We start from the raw sequence: 5,553 nt of genomic DNA, 5'->3' as shown, positions 1-5,553 counted from the left end.
CACACAGGGAGTTGTTGTTCTGATATCTGATTTAGTGGAAGTGTGTCTGTGTCCATTTGATCACATGCAAGTTTTTTATTGGCCACAGGTTACAGCCAACTTTATCATAGTTTAATCAAGATATCGAATTCAACCTAATTCAATCTAAATCTATTCTATTTAATCTTTTTAATCCAAGTAATTCTTAATATTTAGTTGTATACAATTCTCCTTGTATTTACAAAGGAAGTGATTTTTCTGACAAGCCTTGTGAATAGATGGCTAGTTGGATTTCAAATATATTAAGACTTATTTGTATCTTAAGATGAATAGATCCTTTAATGATCCCGAGGGAAATTGTAGTGTGGTCTGTTACTCACATTCACGCGTCACACACATAAAAAAGAACTATGAAGAATCTAAAAGGGGCAGTTAACACATGCGACAGTGATTAAGATGTAGGGTATCATACTAGTACAAGCACTGTAAGGTTATGAATGTTATGTATTATGAATGTCCTCCACTTGTGAAGGAGGCGGGGCATTCAAGGTTGATATTGATTAAAGAATTGTTCAAGAATTCAAACATGACACACTGCATAAGTGTGGGTAAGTTTGAATCGTATTTTTAAGAGTAGAATGGGGCACCAGCCGGATAATCAGCAATTTTAACAACTCTATAATCAGATATCTAGATTAATTAATCAATTAGAAATTTGCTTGTTGATCTAAACGTTTGAGAACGTAACCGTGACATTGACCCCTTTTCTGGAAATGAAGGAACACTTAACCAAATGTGGGTTATGAAGATTTAATGACCAAATAATTAAACAGATAAATATGAAGCAGGAATATGCAAATGAGTCGATAACAGATGGAATACACTAGACATGATGGTTCTAGATCTATCTAGGTTCAAGGGCCTGCGTGGGGTCCAAGAGCCTGCGTGGGGTCCAAGAGCCTGCGTGGGGTCCAAGAGCCTGCGTGGGGTCCAAGAGCCTGCGTGGGGTCCAAGGGCCTGCGTGGGGTCTAAGGGCCTGCGTGGGGTCCAAGGGCCTGCGTGGGGTCCAAGGGCCTGCGTGGGGTCCAAGGGCCTGCGTGGGGTCCAAGGGCCTGCGTGGGGTCCAAGGGCCTGCGTGTCGTTCGCGTCTCCTCCAGGCTTCACTCAGGGGTCACGCTGCAGCTCAGTCCACACGCTGGTCAGAGCAGGGCTGCTCGGCTCTGACGTTGTCTGGCCAAAGAAGGACTGGATCAGGTTCTGCGATCTGCGTTCTCCTTGGCTCTGAGGCGTTCTCCTTGGCTCTGAGGCGTTCTCCTTGGCTCTGAGGCGTTCTCCTTGGCTCTGAGGCGTTCTCCTTGGCTCTGAGGCGTTCTCATTGGCTCTGACACGTTCTCCTTGGCTCTGAGGCGTTCTCAAATGAAAAGACCGTCATGCTGCTCCACCGATGTGGCTGGTCTAAGAGGCTGTGGACTTGAAAGGTTGCAAAAGGTCTTTAAAAACCGGCACAAACTTCTTAACCCTAACCCGTTCCGGGAGGGAACATTAGCTTCTGCGGGCATGTCTCTTTGAAAAGTCTTTGTCCCGTAGCTTAGCATTGCTCACGCTAGTTAGGCCTGAGGCCTGCCTCCCAAGGCCCGGTGTCATGCACCTTGCTGGTGGGACCCTGAATGGACCCGCCGGCAACTCAGATGGAACTCTGGTTGGTACTCGAAGGGAACTGGAACTGGAGTGTAACTGCCTGCTCTTTCCTTTGTCTTTCCCCGTGGGGGGGATTTGGCACCGTGGCTTCAGCCAATCAGCCGCTGAGTCAGCTTGATAAGGGGACGAGGTCTGGAGGAAGACCCCCCCCCCTTTGTTCGCTTTACCTTAGGCCACAAGAGTTACACAAAAGGTAAAATTTATCCACAAAACAAGTTATGAAACAGTTAAATTGACATGTAAAACACGATAACAAAATATGTACATGTAAAGTCATTGGTGGATAAATCCTGCAATCTGATGATTGTCTATTAAAACTGTCTGTTTAGCAGTTTAGCTTTTGTCTTGGAGAGATCATTACTCTCTGTAATCCAAAAAGAGTCATTTGATGAAACGTTATTTTCAAAGTTCTCTGTTGTCTCTATCACGTCCTCTGCTCTTGAGGGCCGTAAAACTCCAGCTGACAACACCTTTAGCCCGCATTCCTGTCACCATGGCAACAGGGGGAGGACATCTGCATATCCTACAAAGACTTACATATGAACTACTAAAACAATTACTTGCATTTCAGAAGATGTTTGTGGAGGTCTGAGCTATAGGAATAACCGTTTTTATTCAGAACAAACAAAAGTAATTGTGTCTACAGAGCCAAAACTGCCACGTCATTTTGTGCCGCGGCTCCTGAAACTGCTGCGTTATTTGACCGCGACGTTTTAGACCACGCCGGGTTAAGGTTAGGGTTAAGGTCAGGGTTAGGGTTAAGGTTAGGGTTAAGGTTAGGGTTAAGGTCAGGGTTAGGGTTAAGGTTAGGGTTAAGGTTAGGGTTAAGGTCAGGGTTAGGGTTAAGGTTAGGGTTAAGGTTAGGGTTAAGGTTAGGGTTAAGGTTAGGGTTAAGGTCAGGGTTAAGGTTAAGGTTAGGGTTAAGGTCAGGGTTAGGGTTAAGGTTAGGGTCAGGGTTAGGGTTAGGGTTAAGGTTAGGGTTAAGGTTAGGGTTAAGGTCAGGGTTAGGGTTAAGGTTAGGGTCAGGGTTAGGGTTAGGGTTAAGGTTAAGGTTAAGGTTAGGGTTAAGGTCAGGGTTAGGGTTAAGGTTAAGATTAAGGTTAGGGTTAAGGTCAGGGTTAGGGTTAGGGTCAGGGTTAGGGTTAGGGTTAAGGTTAGGGTCAGGGTTAGGGTTAAGGTCAGGGTTAGGGTTAAGGTTAGGGTTAAGGTTAGGGTTAAGGTTAAGGTTAGGGTTAGGGTTAAGGTTAGGGTGAAGGTTAGGGTTAGGGTCAGGGTTAGGGTTAAGGTTAGGGTTAGGGTTAAGGTCAGGGTTAGGGTTAAGGTTAGGGTCAGGGTTAAGGTCAGGGTTAGGGTTAAGGTTAGGGTTAAGGTTAGGGTCAGGGTCAGGGTTAGGGTTAAGGTTTAGGGTTAGGGTTAGGGTCAGGGTTAGGGTTAGGGTTAAGGTTCGGGTTAGGGTTAAGGTTAAGGTTAAGGTTAGGGTTAGGGTTAGGGTTAAGGTTAGGGTTCGGGTTAAGGTTAGAGTCAGGGTTAAGGTTAGGGTCAGGGTTAGGGTTAAGGTTAGGGTTCGGGTTAGGGTTAAGGTTCGGGTTAGGGTTAAGGTTAGGGTTAGGGTTAAGGTTCGGGTTCGGGTTAAGGTTAGGGTTAGGGTTAGAGTCAGGGTTAAGGTTAGGGTAAGGGTTAAGGTTAAGGTTAAGGTTAGGGTTAGGGTAAGGTTAAGGTTAGGGTAAGGGTTAAGGTTAGGGTTAGGGTTAGGGTTAGGGTTAGGGTTAGGGTTAGGGTAAGGTTAAGGTTAGGGTAAGGGTTAAGGTTAGGGTTAGAGTTAGGGTTAGGGTTAGGGTTAGCCATGAGGCTATATGGCAGTACCGCGGTTCCTGAAACTGCTGGGCCATTTGACCGCGCTGCGGCTCTGCAGCAACGGCCTTAAAATAATTGCATTCTTCAAGAATGTATTGTCAATTGGTAATCAATCAATCAATCAATCAATCAAGCTTCATTTCAGACTCAAAAAGGTCCATATAAAACATTTAAAAACAAACAAGACAAAAGAACAATAAAATAATAATTTCAAGTTTAAGCACTTTCTCCTGTTCCTCCAGAGTTCAGAGTTGAATCTCACAGGGCTCTGCTCTGTTCAAACATTTGTGATTTCATTTTGTGTGGTCCTCAAGACTGTAACTTGTCAAATTGATATTTCAGTTTGATTGCTATACTTGATGCAGCCTTGTGTCCAGCACCAGTGTCGCTGTGGCAGCTGTTTAACCAGAAATGTTCAAACTTCCAGAGGTCTCAACACTGTCTCCTGTCTGTCTCTATCGTCTTCCACATTCAGGAGGACCATGCCCAGAATGCCTCTTCAGATACTAAAGCGACTTTATTTAACCACCGTGGAGGAGTGGCTCTACGCCAAGATCCTCCGGCACGACTGAGGGAGCGCCTGCCCTCCTGCAGGAGAGAGACACCTGAGTCTCAGATCTTGTTCCAGTTGTGAACCAGAAGAGTTGATCATTCAAATCTTCACTTTGGTTCCATGTCCTGAGTATGGCAGACTTTGTCTCACTCTGCTCATACTCATCTTGTCTGGTTATCTACACTTGACCTGGAGTGTGTTCACTCCTTGGTGTTTCAGAGCACAGGAGGGCTGAGCAAGAAGTGAGTGAGTGACAGCTGTATTCAACCAATCACTGCGAAATGTGAACTTTCAGAAGAAGCAGGCGACTTTAATTACCCATTAAAGGCAACAGAAAAATACAAAATGTTATGTATCATGATCAAATCAAAGCCTCAGTCTTAATTCTGTTAGATCTGAGTGCTGCTTTTGACACTGTCGATCATGGGATCCTCTTACAGAGACTAGAGGACTGGGTGGGCATCACTGGCACTGCCCTAAACTGGTTAAGGTCTTATCTGGAAGACAGGAAGTACTTTGTTGAAATTGGTAGCTGTGTCTCAGACCACATGACCCTGACCTGTGGAGTGCCCCAAGGGTCAGTCCTGGGTCCCCTTCTGTTCAACCTCTACATGCTGCCGTTAGGTCAGTTGATACGCAGTGAAAATGTGTCCTATCACAATTATGCAGACGACACTCAGATCTATGTTTCACTATCGGCAGGTGAATATGGACCAGTAGATTCACTCTGTCACTGCATCCAACAGATCAGTTTGTGGATGCAAAACAACTTTCTCCAGCTGAACTCAGACAAGACTGAAATAATCGTTTTTGGCCCACAGAAACAAAGAGAAAGTGTTAGCGGTCACCTCCAGAGTCTCGCTCTAAAACCTACAAACCAAATTAGAAATCTGGGGGTAATAATGGACTCAGACTTGAACTTTAATAGCCACGTCAAATCAATAACATCAGCAGCTTTTTACCATCTAAAAAACATTGCCAAAATCAAAAATATACTGTCAAAACCAGATTTAGAGAGACTTATCCATGCGTTTGTCTCCAGTAGATTAGACTACTGTAACGGCCTGCTCACTGGTCTCTCCAAACGAGTTGTAAAACAGCTGCAGTACATCCAGAACGCTGCTGCTCGGGTCCTGACTAGAACCAGGAAGTATGAGCACATTAGTCCTGTTCTCAGGTCTCTGCACTGGCCCCTGTGGCTCAGAGAAGAGACTTTAAAGCAGCTCTGCTTGTGTACAAGTCTCTCCATGGCCTAGCACCAAAGTACATCTTGGATATGTTAGTGCCATATGAACCATCTCGGACTCTGAGGACCTCAGGGACCGGCCTCCTGCTGGTGCCAGAGTCAGGACAAAACATGGGGAATCTGCGATTCAGTTTTATGCAGCTAAAATCTGGAACAGTCTTCCTGAAGATGTGAGACAGGCTTCTACTCTGACAATGTTCAAATCTAAGCTAAAAACAGTTTT

Source organism: Eucyclogobius newberryi, unplaced genomic scaffold, assembly GCF_026437365.1.
Source record: "Eucyclogobius newberryi isolate DKJ021-1_F unplaced genomic scaffold, fEucNew1.0.hap1 SCAF_9, whole genome shotgun sequence".
NCBI classification, from domain to species: domain Eukaryota; kingdom Metazoa; phylum Chordata; class Actinopteri; order Gobiiformes; family Gobiidae; genus Eucyclogobius; species Eucyclogobius newberryi.
This window is presented reverse-complemented; position numbering follows the sequence as displayed.